Here is a 22019-nt window from a genome sequence, read left to right on the forward strand (position 1 = left end):
TCTTATCCTCCTGCTCTTCACATACTTGTAGAATGCCTTGGGGTTTTCCTTAATCCTGTCTGCCAAGGCCTTCTCATGGCCCCTTCTCACTCTCCTAATTTCTTTTATTAAGCTCCTTCCTGCTAGCCTTAAAATCTTCTAGATCTCTATCATTACCTAGTTTTTTGAACCTTTCGTAAGCTGTTTTCTTCTTGACTAGACTTACAACAGCCTTTGTGCACTACAGATCTTGTACCCTACCATCTTTACCCTGTCTCATTGGAACGTACCTATGTAGAACCCCACGCAAATATCCCCTGAACATTTGCCACATTTCTTCCGTACGTTTCCCTGAGAACATCTGTTTCCAAGCTCCTGCCTGATAGCCTCATATTTCCCCTTACTCCAATTAAATGTTTTCCTAACTTGTCTGTTCCTATACCTCTCTAATGCTATAGTAAAGGAGATACAATTGTGATCACTATCTCCAAAATGCTCTCCCACTGAGAGATCTGACTCCTGACCAGGTTCATTTCCCAATACCAGTTCAAGTACAGCCTCTCCTCTTGTAGGCTTATCCTCATATTGTGTCAAGAAACCTTCTTGAACACACCTAACAAACTCTACCCCATCTAAACCCCTTGCTTTAGGGAGATGCCAATCAATATTTGGGAAATGACAATCTCCCACCACAACAACCCTGTTATTATTACAGCTTTGCAGTGTCTGTCTCCCTATCTGCTCCTCGATGTTCCTGTTACTATTGGGTGGTCTATAAAAAACACCCAGTAGAGTAATTGACCCCTTTCTGTTCCTAACTTCCACCCACAGAGACTCAGTAGACAATCCCTCCATGTTGTCCTCCTTTTCTGCAGCCATGACACTGTCTCTGATCAACAGTGCCATGTCCCCACCTCTTTACCTCCCTCCCTGTCCTTTCTGAAACATCTAAAGCTTGGCACTCGAAGTAACCATTCCTGCCCCTAAGCCATCCAAGTCTCTGTAATGGCCACCACATCATAGCTCCAAGTACTGATCCATGCTCTAAGCTCATCTGCTTTGTTCATAATACTCCTTGTATTAAAGAAGACACATCTCAAGCCTTTAGTCTGAGCACGTACCTTCTCTATCACCTGCCTATCCTCCCTCTTGCATTGTCTACAAGCTTTCTCTCTATTTATGAGCCAACTGGCTTTCCTCCATCTCTTCAATTTGGTTCTCACCCTCCCCCAGCAATCTAGTTTAAACTCTGCCCAGTAGCCTTAGTAAACCTCCCCGCCAGGGCATTGGGCCCCCTGGGATTCAAGTGCAACCTGTCCTTTTTGTACAGGTCACTCCTGCCCCAAAAGAGGTCCCAATGATCCAGAAATCTGAGTCCCTGCCCCCTGCTCCAATCCCTTAACCACACATTTATCCTCCACCTCACTCTATTTCTATTCTCACTGTCACGTGGCACAGGCAACAATCCCAAGATGACTACCTTTGTGGTCCTGCTTCTCAACATCTTTCCTGACTCCCTCTAGTCCACTTTCAGGACCTCCTCCCTTTTCCTGCCTATGTCGTTGGTATCAATATGTACCATGAACTCTGGCTGTTCTCCTTCCCACTTCAGGAGATTGTGGACGTGAGCAGAAATATCCCGGACCCTGGCACCTGGGAGGCAAACTACCATCCGTACTTCTTTCCTGCGTCTACAGTACTGCCTGTCTAACCCCCTAACTATAGAGTGCCCTATCATTGCTGCCATCCTCTTCCTTTCACTACCCTTCTGAGCCACAGGGCCAGACTCTGTACCAGAGGTGCAGCCACTATTGCTTCCCCCCCGTCTTATAGAAACATCTGCACTTATGATAAGCATGGATAAGATAGAGGCAGGAAAGTTGTTTCCATTGGTAAGTGAGATTAGTTTTAGGGGACATACATCAAAATTTGGGAAATACATTTAGGACAGAGATGAGGAGAAACAGATTTTCCCAGAGAACAGTGAATCTGTGGAATTCTTTGACCAGGGAAGAGTATCTCAGTAAATACATTTACCACACTGTTAGACAGATTTTTGCATGGCAGCGATGACAAAATTGCACCAGTGAACAATGCCACCAAATGTGATGTCCTTCAGACAGTTCACACACCTACTTCCTTCACTTCTTCTGCTATGATTCTGTTAAGCTGTGTACAATTGGAATCCGTGATGTACATTTTGATGGTGTGTTTTTGGACTAATTGAGCGATCTGGCACATTGCTGCCTCTGAGGGAGTTCAGCAAGATTTGCAGCGGATTGTGTGGCCTGGAGGGCAAGAAGCCGGGAGAAGGGGCATGAGCCCATGATCGACTCAATGTCTCACATTTCTTGCTGATTAAAGCATCGGGCAAGATTGAAATCAATGAGGATGAGAGCAGAAGGTGAGCAGATATTCAACACTGTCTGCCTGCATTTGATGGTCCCCCTCTCGCTGGCTGCTGCCAGAAGAAGGTGTGGATTAGACTCATTTACAGGCTCTACAGTTCATACTATATCTGTTTCTGGTTACTCATTTTTTATTGCTGACGGACTGGTTCTGTGGCCTGTAGTCCAGGAACAACACAGCATTAAACTGAACTGAAATGAGCTAAACTCAACATTCCTAGATGGTTTCAATGACTCTGTGGTCTGACGTTTGAGATTTTCACTTGCTTTTTGCCGTTTGTACGATTCGTTCTTTTCTTTTGCATGTCGTGTATTTGATGTTTTCTTTGAAGGTTTCCATGCTGATTCTTTGTTTCCTGGCTGTCTGTGGGAAGATGAATCTCACGGTGGTATACTGCATACATACTTTGATGATAAATGTTCTTTGACTTTGAAATTAAGGGATAAGGGGAAAAGATGGACAGGTGGAGCTGAATCCATGGCGTGATCAGCCATTGTGTTTATGAACAACTTTATGAACAACCTATTACTTATTGATGTAAAAGATTGCAATTTTTCAGCCTTTTTGAAGATTACTGTTTAATTACTGTAAAAGCTCTAAACTATTAATGAATATCAAGCATGGAGGATTTGAGTTTTCATTCATTTTGGTGAGGAGGTATCACAAGGATTCATAAGCTCATAGACACTACTGACAGATCCTAATTAAAACAACAATGTCTCAGGTACCATCAGTGGAAAGATAAAGGGAGTTAATATGTCAGGTCAAAGAAATTAATAAAACTTTTTCTTTCTACCCAGATGCCTTCTGGCCTACTGAGTGTTTCCATCCGTTTCTCTTCTTTATTTCCAACATCTGCCATGTCTGCTGGTTTTTTGATATCTGTTTTCAGAATAATCCAATTTGGAGGTGGGATGTTGTTGTCATCAGGTTTGGAACAGAAAATGAGGTGAAAGGTTGCATTAAAGCAAGTGAAGGTTTTGTCTGAGAAATCACTTCAACTAGATCCTGCAATTGTCTGCCATTGTCTTTATGAATAACCTTGATTTAGTTAGGCTTCATAAACATTTCATAAACACCCATCATTAAATAGAGGTCTGCCTGGGTACTGTGGTGAACTACATATACCTGTCTGGACTGCTCCTGTGGCTCCTCCCACAGACCCCTGTATAAAGGCGACTGTGGCCTGTTGCCCTGCCTCATTCCCCAGGATGTAGTGTTGTTCATTCTTCCAGTCAATAAAAGCTGATACCTCGCTTCTTACGTCTCAGAGTGAGTTATTGATGGTGCATCAATTTTATTGACTGGAAGTTAAAGCATTGAAACCGTTTTACGCCCGGAACGGTTGGATTTGGACCCCCAAGACCCTGAAGCAGCTCTTGCCTTTGAACTCTGGCTTGCATGCTTCCAATTATACTTGGAGGAGGTTCGTGCAACTGATCCCGCTGTTAGGCACAGAATTCTCCTCTTGAGGGTCACCCCAAAAGTTTATTCATTCATCAGGGACTTCTCGACCTACGAAGGGGTGCTTGACGCCCTCAAAAGACAGTACCTGCGGCCGGTGAACGCCGTCTACGCCAGACATCGCTTGGCCACCCGCAAACAGCGGCCTGCGGAGTCGACCGCAGAATTTCTCCGAGCTCTACAGGCAATCGTGCGGACTTGTGACTGCAAAACGCTCACAGTGGAACAGCATGCGGAACTCTTGGTCCGAGACGCCTTTGTTACAGGAATCAGGTCAGTGTATGTGCAGCAGCGGCTGCTGGAAAAGGCTGATCTGACCTTACGCTCAGTGATCGAGACGGCTGATATGCTGGAGGCTGCTCAGCACTACGCTGACGCTGTCCAGCCGCGCGATTCCCTGCCGGGTCCGTGGACATCTCCGGCCCCGCTGCCACCGGTTCCCGCGAGCGAATTCGCCAACGCCGCTGCCAGTCGCGGTTCCACGAACTCCCCGAACTCGTCAGACAGAAAACTGTGTTACTTTTGTGGGCTCCTGAAACATTCTCGAAACAGTTGCCCAGCTCAAGAAGCGACCTGCTCCAGCTGCGGGAAAAAGGGCCATTTTGCCAGAGCCTGTAAGTCTAAACCACGCGCGGGGTCGAGCAGCGCTGCGTCTGAGACCTGGGGGCCGCCATCTTGCATGCCCGGATGTGAACGGCCATCTTTGCCGGCGTCACCATGCCCCGCCCCTACCTACCCTTGTGAGACCTGGGGGCCGCCATCTTGCATGCCCGGATGTGAGCGGCCATCTTTGCCGGCGTCACCATGCCCCGCCCCCGACTCGCCGGAGTTTACCGGGCACCAGTAAACTGGCCACCGTAACCCTTGACCAAAGCGCTCCGCACCAGCTCGCAAGGTCAATGATGGACATCCTGGTGGAGGGACACAGGACTAGCTGCCTGTTTGACACAGGCAGCACTGAGAGTTTTATTGACCCGGCCACAGTGCAACGCTGTGGACTCGTGACATGGCCGGTAAGTCAGAGGATCACCTTGGCTTCTGGGTCGCATTCCACAGACATCCGGGGGGGTTGTGTAGCGACATTGGTGGTGCAGGGCACAGAATATCGGAACTTTGCGCTCCTGGTCATGTCTCGACTGTGCGCACCTGTTCTATTGGGCCTGGACTTCCAGAGCCATCTCGAAAGTGTGACTATGGCATATGACGGGCCCCTCCCACCACTCACTGTCAGGAATCCTCAGTTTGGTGGGACTTCACCATATACTCCGTTACCACATGCACATACACACCGAACCGCACATCCCGCCCAGCACCATGCCGATAGCTGTGCTACTGACACTACTTGCAGCCTCTCCACCCTCAAGATCCCTCCCCCATCGCTGTTCACCAACCTGACCCCCGACTGTAAACCGGTGGCGACTAAAAGCAGGAGGTACAGCGCAGGGGATAGGGCCTTCATTCAGTCAGAGGTGCAGCGGCTGCTCGGGGAGGGGATCATTGAGCCCAGCACAAGCCCTTGGCGGTCCCAGGTGGTTGTTGTTCGGACTGGGCAGAAAAAGAGGATGGTTGTGGACTATAGGTTCACACAGCTTGATGCCTACCCCCTACCCCGCATCGCGGATGTGGTCAACCAGATAGCTCAGTACAAGGTGTACTCGACGATAGATCTGAAATCCACTTATCACCAGCTCCCCATCCGCCCAGAGGACCGCCCCTACACCGCCTTCGAGGCGGGCAGCAGGCTCTATCACTTCCTGCGCCTCCCATTTGGTGTCACCAATGGTGTCTCAGTCTTCCAGAGGGAGATGGACCGGATGGTGGACCAGTGCCAACTGAAGGCCACATTTCCCTATCTAGATAACATCACCATCTGTGGTCGCGACTGGTCGGATCACGACGCCAACCTCCAACGATTTTTCCAAGTGGCCGAAGCTTTGAACCTTATTTATAACAGGGACAAGTGTGTGTTCAGAACCACCCGACTCACTATCCTTGGGTATGTCGTGGAGAACGGGGTCGTTGGCCCTGATCCCGACCGTATGCGCCCCCTGTTAGAACTCCCTCTTCCCACCACTCTCAAAGCCCTCCGGCGGTGTCTGGGTTTTTTTTTCCTATTACGCCCAATGGGTCCCCCATTACGCAGACAAGGCCCACCCCCTGGTCAAGTCTACCACTTTTCCCCTCTCTGCTGAGGCCTGCGCGGCCTTCAGCTGCATTAAAGGGGACATTGCCAAAGCAACGATACATGCGGTGGACGAGACCATTCCCTTCCAAGTAGAGAGTGATGCCTCCGATTTCGCACTTGCCGCTACCCTCAATCAGGAAGGCAGGCCAGTAGCATTCTTTTCTCGTACCCTTCAAGGCTCTGAACTTCGGCACTCCGCGGTGGAGAAAGAAGCCCAGGCCATAGTGGAAGCTATTAGGCACTGGAGACACTATCTCGCCGGCAAAAGGTTCACCTTGTTGACCGACCAGCACTCGGTTGTGTTCATGTTCAGCAACCAACAACGGGGCAAAATCAAAAATGATAAAATTTTGCGGTGGAGAATAGAACTCTCCACCTACAATTATGATATCCTGTACCGGCCTGGCAGACTCAATGAGCCCTCTGATGCCCTATCCCGGGGAACGTGTGCTAGCGCATAGCTCGACCAGCTGTATGCCCTTCATGCACAACTTTGCCATCCGGGGGTCACCCGATTTTACCATTTCATTAAAGCCCGGAACCTGCCGTACTCCCTGGAGGACATCAGGACGATGACCAGGGACTGCCAGATCTGCGCTGAGTGCAAACCGCACTTCTACCGTCCTGACACTGCGTAGCTTGTCAAGGCCACCCGCCCTTTTGAGCGACTGAGTGTTGACTTTAAGGGCCCCCTTCCCTCCACCGACCGCAATGTCTATTTTCTCAGTATTATTGACGAGTACTCGCGATTCCCCTTTGCCATTCCCTGCCCCGACACTACTACCACGTCCGTCATAAAAGTCCTGCGCCAGCTCTTCACTCTGTTCGGATATCCCTGCTATATCCACAGTGATAGAGGGTCCTCCTTTATGAGTGACGAGTTGCGCCAGTTCCTGCTAGCTAGGGGCATTGCTACTAGTCGAACCATGAGTTATAATCCCCGGGGGAATGGACAGGTGGAGAGGGAGAATGCCACAGTGTGGAAGGCCACACTTTTAGCCCTTAAGTCAAAAGGGTTGCCGGTCTCCCGATGGCAGGAGGTCCTCCCTGAGGCACTCCACTCTATCCGCTCCCTGTTGTGTACGTCCACCAATGCCACCCCTCACGAACGCCTATTCTCTTTTCCCAGGAAGTCTGTCACTGGGACCACCCTACCAGTTTGGCTGATGTCCCCAGGGCCAGTGCTGCTACGTAAACATGTGAGGAGTAATAAATACTCCCCGCTGGTCGAGAGGGTTCACCTACTACATGCAAACCCCCAGTATGCCTACGTGGTCTTGTCTGATGGGCGGGAGGACACGGTCTCTGTCCGCGACCTGGCGCCCGCCGGAGCAGCAGACCACTACCCCGTACACTCCACGGTAACTATGAACCCTGTACCCGAGGTGACACCGCACGCACCGTGCCACACACCCAGACTGCTCACGACGCTCATGTACCGGGCATCTCATACGCGTCTATTCCGGGGGCCTCGCACACACGTGAGGGATCCCTGACACCTCCAGTTGGGCCAGAACCAGCATAACCTCCGTCTCCGGTGCAATCACCACCTCCGGCACCTGTGCAATCACCACCTCCGGCACCTGTGCAATCACCACCACCGGCACCTGTGCAATCACCACCTCCGGCACCTGTGCAATCACCACCACCGGCACCTGTGCAATCACCACCGGCACCTGTGCAATCACAGCCGGTGCTACGTAGATCACAGCGAAAGATTCGACCACCTGATAAACTTAACCTGTAAATATACTTGTAAGAAACTTCGCCACCTGGGGACTCTTTTAAAACAAAGGTGGGGGGGGGGGGGTGAATGTGGTGAACTACATATACCTGTCTGGACTGCTCCTGTGGCTCCTCCCACAGACCCCTGTATAAAGGCGATTGAGGCCTGTTGCCCAGCCTCATTCTCCAGGATGTAGTGTTGTTCATTCTTCCAGTCAATAAAAGCCGATATCTCGTTTCTTACGTCTCAGCGTGAGTTATTGATGGTGCATCAGGTACAAAAGGAAAAACCCAGAAATATTATGGCCATTCCATCCCCAACACAAGTTCAGGGACATATATTTTTCCCTGATACAGTACCTGACACAAACTGACTCTCCCTTGAGTATTCAGAGCCTTGTGGCCTTGTTTATAAATTTTAATTCTGGCTCCCTAGGTCATTAGTTCAAGTGTGTTCATTGTTAAAAGAACTAGGGGCTTGGAGCTGGTTGAACTGTATGCAACACGAAGACACGAAGTTCAAAGCTGTGCCAGTCCACATAGTGGTAGTCAAGATTTACAGTTCAATTGGTCCCAGTATTCCCAAGAACGATATAAAGTCCAGATTCATTGTGAGGACCATCAGCCCTCCACACGCTAGATGGTGCTGCTGCAAATATACACAGGCTTGTATATTGCATGATTTTTTCCCTAGATTTCTTGGTGACACTTGCCCCTCCTCTCCTCCTTTAATCTAGTTTCTAAAATCCAACTCTTCCACTCCTTCTTGGATTTTGGTGATCCAGAATCAGCAGATTTTCCAGACTACTGGATGTTATATTGCTTCATTAACACTTTCTTTGACCGTTACATGGTAGAAAAATACTTTTTCCAGTGAACTCTTAAAGGGAGAGTGGGCAGTCATGCCTTGGTGAGGCAAAGGGAGCATGGGAAACAGACCCAAGTCAGTTTTAAAGGAATGGAGCCAGGAATTTAAAGAGTGTGGGGAGGGACAACAATTGATGTGAGTGGCAAGCGTCAGGTGGCCAGCAAATCGAGATGTCCTTAGAGGAATGCTGCCGAATGGCACGTTCCAGGCTGCAGGAGAACGTGCTGAGGGATGCACTGAAGCTTGGTGCAGTCACCACAGTATAGGGTTCTTCCACTACTGCTCGGGGAAAGATTGGGTTGGGTGAGGAAACATCTCAATTATTGTAGTGGTGTACCACCCTAGGGAGCCACGAGTGGTAACAGTGCTAATGGTCTTAAGGAAAGTAACTGAACATGACTTAGCTCCTACAAAACGTAGAAAAATCCTACAAAAGGAACTGGATTCAGCCCAGCACATCATGGGTGAAGCCCTCCCAACCATTGAGCACATCTGGATGAAATACTGTTGTAGGAAAGCAGCATCCATCATCAGGAATGCTCTCTTCTTGCTGCTGCCATCTGGTGGAAGGTACAGGAACCTCTGGGCTCACACCACCAGGTTCAGGAAAAGTTACTGCCCCACAATGATCAGGCTCTTGTACTGCACTCACTTTCCCATCCATTCAGATGTCCCCACAACCAATGATCTCACTTTAAGGACTCTTTATCTCATTATCTCATGTTCTCCTTATTTGTTGCTATTTATTTATATTTGTATTTGCACGTTTCATTGTCTTCTAGCTGATCTTTCATTGATCCTGTTATAGTTATTATTGCCTGTAGGAAAATGAACCTTAGGGTGACATATGTGTACTTTGATAATAAAATTTACTTTGAACTTGGAATATGAATGTAAGAATGAAAAGACATTGTATAGTTTATTCTTGTAATTATTTACAAATTATGAATGAAGTATTAAATTGCTTCAGTGTGGCAGATGCTCCAGTCCATCTGCCTCTTTCCTTTCTTTCACTACAGCTAGAATTCAAACCATCATGATTTCCAAATAGTCAGATAATGGACTTTCAGAGTTTTACAGTATTTTCGCTACTTCACTGTTTTTCCTCCATTGGCTTCTCATCCTGAGTATTCACCTTATGTTCCTTTGAAGATATATAGGAAGTATCTCAGTGTAAATCACAAGTTGCTATGGTGAATTTTAAAAATGGTATCTGTTGCCATCTAACTATTCTGAAGTACTGTGGTGACCATGACCTTAAAGTGGTAACTAATGCAGTAAGTCTTCATCTGACCCATGATCACTGCTCTGCTCTCCCAGCAGAGTCCTGGGTGTGGGCTTCCACTCTCACACTGTAGGGCAGTGACACTGTAACCGGCTGGCTGTTCACACAGACTGGCAGAGAAGCAATGGAGGACCTGCCACACAGCTCACTATCAGTGAAAGCTGTCTCTGAAACTGACCGTCTTTAACATTCAGCAGCATTTAAAAAAGAGTAGGGTTGTTGAAAATCAAAGTAATACTGAGCAACATTTTGTTTTGAAAATATTGGAAACAACCTTACATAAAACATAGAACAGTACAGCAGAGGAATAGGCCAATCAGGCCATGGTCTGTGCAGAGCATCATTTCAAATTAAACCAAATCCTTTTTTCCTGCATATGATCCATTTCCTGCATATTCATATGCCAACCTAAGAGCCCCTTGACCAGCATTATCATATCTAGTTTCCATTACTACCCCGGCAGTGCATCCCTTGCACCTACCGCTCTCCATGTAAAAAAAACTTCCCTTTAAAGTTTCCCTTTATCACCTTAAACTTTTGCCTTCAACTACTTGACATTTATATCTTTTATTAAAAAAGATTCTGGCTGTCTACTCTACCTATGCCTCTCATAATTATATAATCTTAAAACAATTCAATTCATTTAAGCTAAAGTTCGCTCTCCTAACTTCTACGAGACGCATTTGATTTTCAGTGACTTGGGCATAATGAGAACTGGCACAGACTCAGCGGCTCCATTTTGGATTCTGCTGCAGTTCATGCTGCCTGGTGACATCTGAGGGTAAGAACTTTAAGCCTGATCTACCGGGTGATTCTGGGATTTCCATGAGTGAAAACCTTGTGAGCCTGGCAAGAGGTCAGCTCCAACGACCCCTGTTCAAATCTGCTCACAAGCTGCTTTTGGAGGATTCCCCATTAGTGGTAACCTGTTATTCCCTTTATGAAATCATTGTAACAGTATGGAACATATTGGTCAACAATTTATCTATATCTATTAATCATCTGTATATATAATTTCAATAATTTCCATATTACATAATGATTTATTTTTGCCTGTGAAATTGTTATGCTGCTCTTTCAATCCATGACTTACAGATATCATGAGCTTCAGCTGGAAATGTTCAGCCTACGTAGAACCTTCAGTAACACTGGTACTTTCTGAACAGTTGGAAGGCAGGCAGGCAGAGGGACATGCGCTCATCATGTGACTGTTTGACAATTTCAGATTTGACAAGCAAGTTTTTAATCTCTTTCTGTTTAGATAATCATCTTTAGATTGCTAATACTTGAGGGCTAGAGTTATAGGGAGAAATTAAACAGGCTTCGACTTTATTCCTTGCAGCATAGGTGAATGAGAGGCGACCTTACAGAGTCAATAAAATCATGAGGGGCACAGATCGAGAGAATGCACTCAGTCCTTTTTTCCAGAAAAGGTAAATCAACAACTAGAGGGCATGGGTTTAAGGTGAAGGGGGAGGGATGTATAAGGAACCCAAGGGGCAACTTCTTCATCAGAGGGTAATGTTAATATGGAAGAAGCTGCCAGAAGAAGTGGTTGAGGTAAGTACAATTATAACGCTTTGAAGATATTTTAAGAGTTACACGCATAGGAATGATTTAGAGGGATATTGACCAAATGTGGGGAAAATGGACTAACTTGGATGCGCATCTTGGCTGGCATGACAAATTGAGCCGAAAAGCTTAATTTTGTGCTTTATTATACTCTATAATCCTGTTATAATTGTGCATTTCCATAAGAAGTGATTTCCTTGCAAAAATGTACTAAAACACACTTAGTTGAGAACCATGAGGGATGGTAGAAACTTTGTTCATGGCTGGAGAGAACTTTATTCAGTTTTTTTCATGTAATGATTTATCTGTGCAATATATTTTTACTGAACACTCATCTTCCCCACTGTTCCTTTCTCCCAGTCTTAAGTTAAATTGGAAGTGCAATCTGCAACCACTAGCTTTAATCTCTCACCACACTCATCACTTCCCTGTTAAATATTTCCTTCTGTCAAGCATCAGTAAGTCTTAATCTATTTTCTAGTTGAACTATAAACTCTCCCTTCTCATTTTATCAGGTTAAATAGCATTGAACCCCTGGTATAAGATAGATTTACCTAGCTGAAATTACACTCTTCATAATTAACTATAGCTTTCAGTTCCAATTCTTTTCAACAAAAAGAAACCTACTTTGTAACATCTTCTGTTTTGGCACAGATTTGGTTCCATTGCTGCTGAAGCCTTTAACTTTGACTCCAATTTCCCTTGGCCGACTGTCTTCTGCTACAAACTTCAGAATCTGAATGCATTCTACGCTACAGTCTTGCCTATGTGCTATTTGGAACGACTTGCATGGCAAGAGTGTGGAATTTCTTATACTCCTTCAAGTTTTGTGTATGCTTTCTTGAGACTCAAAGAACAGGCATTTCATTGTCAATCAACCTCTGTATGTAGACTGCTCCACTTTAATCCATGTCTGCAGCAGAAGTTGTATGTGTTCCTGCCTGTGGGGAACCAATATGCAAGGTCTCCCCAAATCCTTACTGCTGGTCAGTGAATCAACAGGATTGTATTCTGCCTTCAACTGCCCTCTGTAGTGTGCATTGCTCTTCTCCAAAATGTTAATGCTACATCTCCAAACTTGCTGAAGTTGCTCTCTATTTTAAAAGTAAATTAGAATTCTAATTAACTAAGTTGAGAATTACTTCTTCAGTTATTTTGTTGTCCCCTCCTAAACAGGACTTCCAAAATTCAAAATGGAGATATACCTTTACTTTGATTAGCGAGTACCTGACTAGGATACACTTGTAAGTATCTCGGCCCAAAACATTAACTGTTTATTCCTCTCCAGAGGTGCTTCCTGATCTGTTGAGCTCCTCTAGAACTTTGTGAATGTTGCTTTGGATTTCCAGCATCTGCAGAATCCCTTGAGTTTATGTTATGCTCCTCATCAGCATGAAGGGAGAATAGACCAAAGATAGGGTTCTGTTGAGGGGAGGAGGGAAGTGAGTGGAACAGCAGATGCAAACCCAAAGTAATAGTGGTGTAATAGAGGAATGTTATATGAAATGAAAGATTAAGCAAGTAGATACTTGGTGGTTGAGGTGTGACTGCTAAGTCAATATCCTGCTGAGATACAGTGGTCATGCTGCTTACAGACTGCGGACTACCCTTCCCAGCAGGATAGAGGCAAGCATCACGCACTATGCTTTTTTAATGTCTCCAGAATGATTGTTTAATCAGGAAGCTGAGAGATAGGATCATGAGCTTTGAATGGCCCTAGAATCTAGAGTTGTACAGTTGGAAAAAGGCATGTTGTCTCCTTGAATCCAAGCTGATCATCAAGCACCAATTTAAAGTGATCCTACACTAATCCCAAGCTCATGTGTCAGCGTGAGAATTTGATAAGGCAGATGGATGTCAGGTATCAAACCTGACTGATAGAGGTCTCTGGTGGACAAGTGATGGGTGGGTTATGCATCGACTTGAATAGTGAAGAAAGGAAGACATTTTTATGTAGTACCTTTCACATCCTCTTCAAGATGTCCCAGAACACTTTTTTTTTGGTGTATCAGTGAGATGTTAACAATGGTTTAGGTTATTAAATGATTTTATTGAATTTTGGCAGTACTGTGTGGCTGTCATAGAGTCATACAGCACGAGAAAAGATCCTTTGGTCTATGCTGATCTAGATACCCTACCAAAGCTCGTCCCTTTGTGCCCGCATATGGCTCATTCTTCTAAACCTTAGCTATGCAGTGCCAATCCAACTATTTTTGAAAAAACTTCCTCTGGCAGTTCATTCCTGTGGTAAACTATGTAAATGTGTCTGGACACGCCCCTCTGCTGACTGCTCATGTGGCTCCTCCCACAGACCCCTGTATAAAGGCGATTGGGGCACTGCTCCTCCCTCAGTCTTCGACATGTCGTACTCCCTTTTTCTGTTAATAAAAGCCTATCATTCACTTCCAGTCTCTGAGAGTTATTGATAGTGCATTAATTTTATTAACAGCGATTTTAAAACATGGAGATCATTTTACGACCCGACAGATTGGATCTCGACCCTCAACCCCAGGAAGCTGGCAACACTTTCGAACTCTGGCTAGCATGCTTCGAATCATACCTGGAGGAGATTCATGTGACCGAGCCTGCCACGATGTGCAGAGCTCTCCTCTCCAGCATCAGTCCACGGATCTACTGCATGATCAGGGATCAACCGAGCTACCAGGGCGTGACGGACGCCCTCAAAAGACAGTACCTGCGGCCGGTGAACACCGTCTATGCACGACATCGCTTAGCGACACGGCAGCAGCGGGCAGGAGAGTTGAGCCCTGAGTTTGTCCGGGCCCTACAGACACTCGTGCGGGCCTGCGACTGCAGGGGACTGACGGCGGAACAGCATGCGGAGCGCCTGGTAAGAGATGCCTTTGTCACGGGGATCAGGTCAGTGTACATGCACCAGCGGCTGCTGGAACATGCCGATCTTACCTTGCGTTCGGCGATCAAGCTGGCCGACACGCTGGAGACCACTCTGCACAACTCTGACACTCTCCAGGTGCGTGATCTCCCGCCGGCCTCGTGGACGCTGCAGACCCCGCAACCCGCCGGCGAATCAACCACGGCTGCTGCCAGTCGCGAGTCCGTGAAGTCCCCGCAACCTGCCGGCGAGTCGACCTCGGCTGCTGCCAGTCGCGAGTCCGTGAAGTCCCCGCAACCCGCCGGTGAATCGACCTCGGCTGCTGCCAGTCGCGAGTCCGCGCAGTGTTACTTCTGCGGACTCGGGAAACACCCCCGAAAATGCTGCCCAGCCCGAGAAGCCACCTGCTCCAGCTGCCGCAAGAAGGGCCACTTCGCCAAGGCCTGTAAGTCCAAACCGCCAGCCCCACACCAGCTTGCAAGGTCAATGATGGACATCCTGGTGGAGGGACACAGGACTAGCTGCCTGTTTGACACGGGCAGCACTGAGAGTTTTATTCACCCGGACACGGTGCAACGCTGCGGACTCGTGACACGGCTGGTAAGCCAGAGGGTCACCATGGCTTCTGGTTCGCATTCCACAGACATCTGGGGGAGGTTGTGTAGCGACACTTCCAGAGCCACCAGAGGCTGCAAGTGGTGGAGTAGCGCGGCTGTCAGCATGGTGCTGGGTGGGATGTGCGGGTCGGTGTGTGTGTGTGGTCAGTAGCGAGGTATATGATGAAGTCCCACAAAACTGAGGATTTCTGACAGTGATTGGTGGGAGGGGCCTGTCATACTCCATTGTCATTGCTTTTCAGGTGGCTCTGAAAGTCGAGCCCCAATAGCACAGGCGCACACAGTTGAGTCATGACCAGTAACGCAAAGTCCCGATATTCTGTGCCCTGCACCACTAGTGTCACTACACAACCCCCCTGGATGTCTGTTGTATGCGACCCAGAAGCTGGTGTGGAGCGCTTTGGGGTGCTTCTCGAGTCCACAGAAGTAACACTTTGTGGACTCGTGACTGACAGCAGCCGAGGTCGATTCGCCAGCGGGTTGCGGGGAGCTCACGGACTCGTGACTGGCAGCAGCCGAGGTCGATTCGCCGGCGGGTTATGGGGTCTGCGGCGTCCACGGGGCCAGCGGGAGATCGCGCGCCTGGAGAGTGTCAGAGTTGTGCAGAGCAGCCTCCAGCATGTCGGCCAGCTCGATCGCCGAATGTAAGGTAAGATCGGTGTGTTCCAGCAGCCGCTGGTGCTCGTACACTGACCTGGTCCCTGTGACGAAGGCGTCTCTTACTAGGAGCTCCGCATGCTGTTCCGCCATCAGCCCGCCACAATCACAGGCCCGCATAAGTGTCTGTAGGGCCCGGACAAACACAGCGCTCGACTCTCCTGCCCGCTGCTGCCATGTTGCTAAGCGATGTCTTGTGTAGACGGTGTTCACCGGCCGCAGGTACTGTCTTTTGAGGGCGTCCATCACAGCCTGGTAACTCGGTTGGTCCCTGATCAGGGAGTAGACCCGTGAACTGACCCTGGAGAGGAGAACTCTGCGCATCGTGGCAGCCTCGGTCACTTGAATCTCCTCCAGGTACGATTCGAAGCATGCTAGCCAGAGTTCGAAAGTGTTGCCGGCTTCCTGGGGTTGAGGGTCGAGATCCAATCTGTCGGGTCGTAAAATGCTCTCCATGTTTTAAAATCGCTGTTAATAAAATTGATGCACCATCAAGAACTCAAGGAGACTGGAAGTGAACGATAGGATTTTATTAACAGCGAAAAGGGAGCACGACATGTCGGAGACTGTGGGAAGAGCAGTGCCCCAATCGCCTTTATACAGGGGTCTGTGGGAGGAGCCACAGGAGCAGTCAGCAGAGGGGCGTGTCCAGACAGGTATACATAGTTTACCACACACACAAGTCTTTGTCTCTGCCATCCTGATCAAAGGTTCTTGATGTTACTATCTGCCCACTTCCAGTCCTCTGCTGACAACCCAACCCATTTTTCATTCTCTTTACTTTCCAGTGGAGGTATTGGTCACATGGCTGCCACCACTAACACTTCAGCGCTAAGGACTGAGTACAACATCAAGATCTCCTTCCTTTATTCTTTCTCATGGATCCACAGCTCTTTGCTTGAGAACTCTCTCTGAATCTGAAGCACAATCCTTCTTAGTTCATTCCAGTGATGAACTCCTCCCAGAACTGGTTACAAGAATGCATGTCAATTTTCAGGCTCCCCACATTCCTTCACTGTCATGTTTTTCCAAAAGGCATGCTGGGCTCTGCTTTGGTACTCTTTCATTTCTAACAGGTTTCCCTTGGAATATCTATATAGTTTCTTTATGCCACACATTTTTTTTGTATCACTTAATTGATCTTTCTTTTTAATCAATTCTTTTTCATCCATGCTGTCACTGAGGTTCAGCAGCTGCCTCTGCCACTCCAATCAGGACCTAGGCTTAACAGTGATTCCTTTGCTATGTCCCAGCTCTCCATTGAATACTTCTGCATGTTTATTCCATAACTCTGTATACCAGTACTCTCACCAATCAAGTGCACTTTCCGCAAGTTGAGTTTGGGCTGCTCAAACCATGAGTGGCCCAACAGCACTGAATAATTACCTTTAACAACGTACAGTGGAAGTTTCTCTGTTCATTAATCTCCACTGTAACACGTACTACTTCCCTCCCTGGAACAACCTCACCAGTGTAAGTCTTTAAAGTCAATCTTGATGAGATGCCGCAATTTCTCCTTGTAACATGTCTCTAATACCAGCGTTACTGCAGCATCTGTGTCCACCTGCATCCTCACTGTGACCCCATCCAACCACAGGGTCAACCAATATCCGTCTTTGTGCCCTGAAACATATAAAACATGCAAAGCTTCTTCAACCACAGAATGAGAGTCACTCAGTTCGTCCTCAGTATGCTCCATCTTGTTCACATGTTTCTGTTAAGAAACATAGAAAACCTACAGCACAATACAGGCCCTTTGGCCCACAAAGCTGTGCCGAGCTGTGTCCTTACCTTAGAAATTACCTAGGGTTACCCAAAGCCCTCTATTTTTCTGTGCTCCATATACCTGTCCAGGAGTCTCTTAAAAGATCCTATCATATTGGCGTCCACTACTGCCACCACGCATTGGCAGCCCATTCCACGCACTCACCACTCTCTGCGTAAAGAACTTACCCCTGACATCTCCTCTGTACCTACTTCCAAGCACCTTAAAACTGTGTCCTCTTGTGCCAGCCATTTCAGCCCTGGGAAAAAGCCTCTGACTCTCCACACAATCAATGCCTCTCATCATCTTATACACCTCTATCAGGTCACATCTCATCCTCCGTCGCTCCAAGGAAAAAAAGTCGAGTTCACTCAATCTATTTTCATAAGGGATGATCCCTAATCCAGGCAACATCCTTGTCAATCCCCTTTGCATCCTTTCTATGGTTTCCACATCATTCCTGTAGTGAGGTGACCAGAAATGAGCACAGTACTCCAAGTGGGGTCTGACCTGGGTCCTATATAGCTGTAACATTACCTCTCAGCACCTAAATTCAATTCCACGATTGATGAAGGCCAATGTGCGTATGCTTTCTTAACCTGAGTCAACCTGCGCAACAGCTTTGAGTGTCCTATGGACTCGGCCCCCAAGATCCCTCTGATCCTCCACACTGCCAAGAGTCTTACCATTAATGCTATATTCTGCCATCATATTTGACCTACCAAAATGAACCACCTCACACTTATCTGGGTTGAACTCCATATACTACTTCACAGCCCAGTTTTGCATCCTATCAATGTCTCGATGAAAACTCTGACAGCCCTCCACACTATCCACAACATCCCCAACCTTTGTATCATCAGCAAACTTACTAACCCTTCCCTCCACTTCCTCATCTGGGTCATTTATAAAAATCACTAAGAGTAGGGGTCCCAGAACAGATCCCTGAGGCACACCACTGGTCACCGACTTCCATGCAGAATGTGACCTGTCTACAACCACTCTTTGTCTTCTGTAGGCAAGCCAGTTCTGGATCCACAAAGCAATGTCACCTTGGATCCCATGCCTCCTTACTTTCTCAATAAGTCTTGCATGCGATACCTTGTCAAATGCCTTGCTGAAATCCATATACACTACATCTACAGTTCTACCTTCATCAATGTGTTTAGTCACATCCTCAAAAAATTCAATCAGGCTCGTAAGGCACGACCTGTCTTTCACAAAGCCATGCTGACTATTCCTAATCATATTACGCTTCTCCAAATGTTCATAAATCCTACCTCTCAGGATCTTCTCCATCTCAACTTACCAACCACTGAAGTAAGACTCACTGGTCTATAATTTCCTGCATTATCTCTACTCCCTTTCTTGAATAACGGAACAACATCCGCAACCCTCCAATCCTCCAGAACCTCTCCTGTCCCCATTGATGATGCAAAGATCATCCCCAGAGGCTCAGCAATCTCCTCCCTCACCTCCCACAGTAGCCTGGGGTACATCTCGTCTGGTCTCGGTAACTTATCCAACTTGATTTTTTCCAAAAGCTCCAGTACATCCTCTTTCTTGATATTTACATGCTCAAGCTTTTCAGTCCACTGTAAGTCATCCCTACAATCGCCAAGATCCTTTTCTGTAGTGAATACTGAAGCAAAGTACTCTTTAAGTACATCTGCTATCTTCTCAGGTTCCATACACACTTTTCCACTGTCACTCTTGATTGGTCCTATTCTCTTAGGTCTTATCCTCTTGCTCTTCACATACTTGTAGAGTGCCTTGGAGTTTTTCTTAATCCTGTCTGCCAAGGCCTTCTTATGGCCCCTTCTGGCTCTCCTAATTTCTTTCTTAAGCTCCTTCCTGCTAGCCTTATAATTTTCTAGATCTCTATCATTACCCAGTTATTGAACCTTTCACAAACTCTTCTTCTTGACTAGATTTACAACAGCCTTTGTACACCATGGTTCCTGTACCCTACCATCCTTTCCCTGTCTGAATGGAACGTATCTACGCAGAACCCCATGCAAACATCCCCTGAATATTTGCCACACTTCTTCCGTACATTTCCCTGAGAACATCTGTTCCCAATTTATGCTTCCAAGTTCTTGCGTTATAGACTCATATTTCCCCTTAAACACTTTCCTAACTTGTCTGTTCCTATCCCTCTCCAATGCTATGGTAAAGGAGATAGAATTCTGATCACAATTGTTTGTTCTAAAAGTCATTTTTCTTTATTACAATGTTTTTGGTTGACAGTGTCATTTCTCTTTTACGGCCATATTCAATATGTCCCTTTTTGCCACAGCTTTCTCAGTCTAAATCCTTATACCAGCATTCTTTTGCTGAATGCCACTTTTGCCACAAAATTGATTGCCAATAGGAATCTTATTCTTAAAGTCAGTAGAAACTTTATAAATTTGGGAAGATGTTCTTAATAGCTGTGCTTTTTTAGCAGCGATCTCCAGATTACCTTCTGTAATGTTAGTCTGCCTTCTGTAAGCTAACGTTTCTGAATTGCCTCACTAGACAGACCATACGAATCTGACTCATAATGTGCCATTCAGTGACTGCCCAAAATCAGTGTTCAGACAATTGCTTCAGCACAGTCACAAACTGTGAAATAGACTCTCCTTCCTCTTGATTCCTTTTATGAAGTCTAACCCTCTCAGCAATAAACAGAGATTTAACTTTAGGTGAATACTTTAAGACTTCAGCTATGTCACCTCAAGTTTTATCAGCAGGTTGTACTAAATTGCACAATATATTAAACTTGTTTGCACCCATAACAGTCAGAAAAGTTGGAACAAGAATATCTTCTGAAATTTGATTTGCCAATGCAAAATATTCAAATCTTTCAGTATATGAACTCCATTGCTCTATAATTCTGACCACATCCTTACAAACATTGTCACCATTTTCAAACACAATGGCGTTCCAGAATGTTAACTTATCTATCTCTTTCTCTCTCTCCGATCTGTTTTAATGAACCATCCTGACCTTACTCTCTCCCCTTGGATTCTTCACTCATCCTGATTCCTGCAGCCATTTTCTTTTTGCTCACCCACATTTCACAGCGTTACACTGCCAGCATTGCGCATGGACATTTCCCGTGGCTGCGAATAACACACGAGAGATGGAGAGGTGAGGAACGAATGTGCTGCTATTTATTCTACCCAGAATGCCCTCCCACATTACGCTCAGTACGTAACACACAGAGAAGTTTGACAGCAACTCATATGGTCAAAATATACATGAATACATAACAGTTTACCGATTGCTGAGCCTTCCAGTCCTCTGCAGTGCGGTTTCTGTAATGAAGCAGTTTGTCAAGATGCTCCCTACTGTGAATCTGTAGAAGGTCGTAAGTACTGACGTGCATAGTCCAGCTCTCTTCAGCCTTCTTAGAAAGTAGAGGCACTGGTGAGCTGTGTAGGATGTGTTCTGGGGCCAAGAGAGGTTGTGTGAGATGGGCACTCCCAGGAGTTTGAAACTGCTCAGTTTCCACTGCTGTGCCGCTGATGTGACGTGGGGTGCTTCACCTGAAGTCAATATCTATCTCCTGTGTCTTGTTGAGATTAAGGAAGAGACTATTTGCCTGGCACTAAGCCTCAAGCTCTACCATCTCCTCTTTGTAGGCCGTTCATTGTTATTCGTGATGAGCCCCACCACTGCCATGTCATCGGTGAACTTGATAATGCAATAACTCTGGTATTGCAGTGGGTTAGAGGGCATTAGCTACAAGGAGAGAAATAGCAACCGTGCCATTCCTTACAGTAACAAGTATACCACTTTGAATACTGTTGGGGAGACGATCTACCGGGGGAAGATTATGGCAAGCAGGTCTCTGGCACTGTGTCTGGCTCTGTGGATCAGAAGAGAAGAGGAGTTCCTGAAGAGACTAGGAAGGCAGCCGAAAGGCAGGGCCGCAATATCAGTATTTCTGCCTGTGAGGATAAAACTAGGAGGAATTGGCAGATGAATGTGTGGCTGAGAAATTGATGCAGGAGATAGGGTTTGAGATTTCTGGATCATTGGGATCTCTTCCGGGGAAGGTATGACCTGTACAAAGAGGATGGGTTACAGATGAACTTCAGGTGAACCAATAACCTTGCAGGGCTAGAACTGTTAAGGAGGGCTTAAGCTAGTTTGTCACTGGCATGGGAACCAAAGTTTTGGGTCAGGGGATAAGGCATTTGCTATACAGGTAGATGCAGCGTGCATGAAGTCTGTGAGAAAGGGTAGACCATTGACAGGGCAAAACTGCAGTCAGTAGGATGGGTTGAAGTGTCTCTGTTTTAATGCAAGGAGTATTAGTAAAAAGGGTGATAAGCTTAGAGCAAGGGCCAGTACATGGTAGCGTCATGTTATAGTCATTATAAAGACTTGACCGTCACAAGGGCAGGAAGGGCTGCTGGGTGTTCTGGGGTTTAGATGTTTCAAAAGCAATAGGGATGGAGGTAAAAGAAGTGGGGGAGTAGTATTTCTAACAGGGATAGTAGCACAGCTGCAGAAGGGGAGGGAATTGTCTGCTGAGTCAGTGCGGATGGAAGGCAGAAACACAAAGGGAGCTATCATTCTACTGGAATTATTTTGTAGACCCCCTTCTAACAGCAACAAATATACCGAGGAACAGACAGGGAGGCGA

The sequence above is a fragment of the Hemitrygon akajei genome, chromosome 3 (assembly GCF_048418815.1).
Source record: "Hemitrygon akajei chromosome 3, sHemAka1.3, whole genome shotgun sequence".
In the NCBI taxonomy this organism is placed as follows: Eukaryota; Metazoa; Chordata; class Chondrichthyes; order Myliobatiformes; family Dasyatidae; genus Hemitrygon; species Hemitrygon akajei.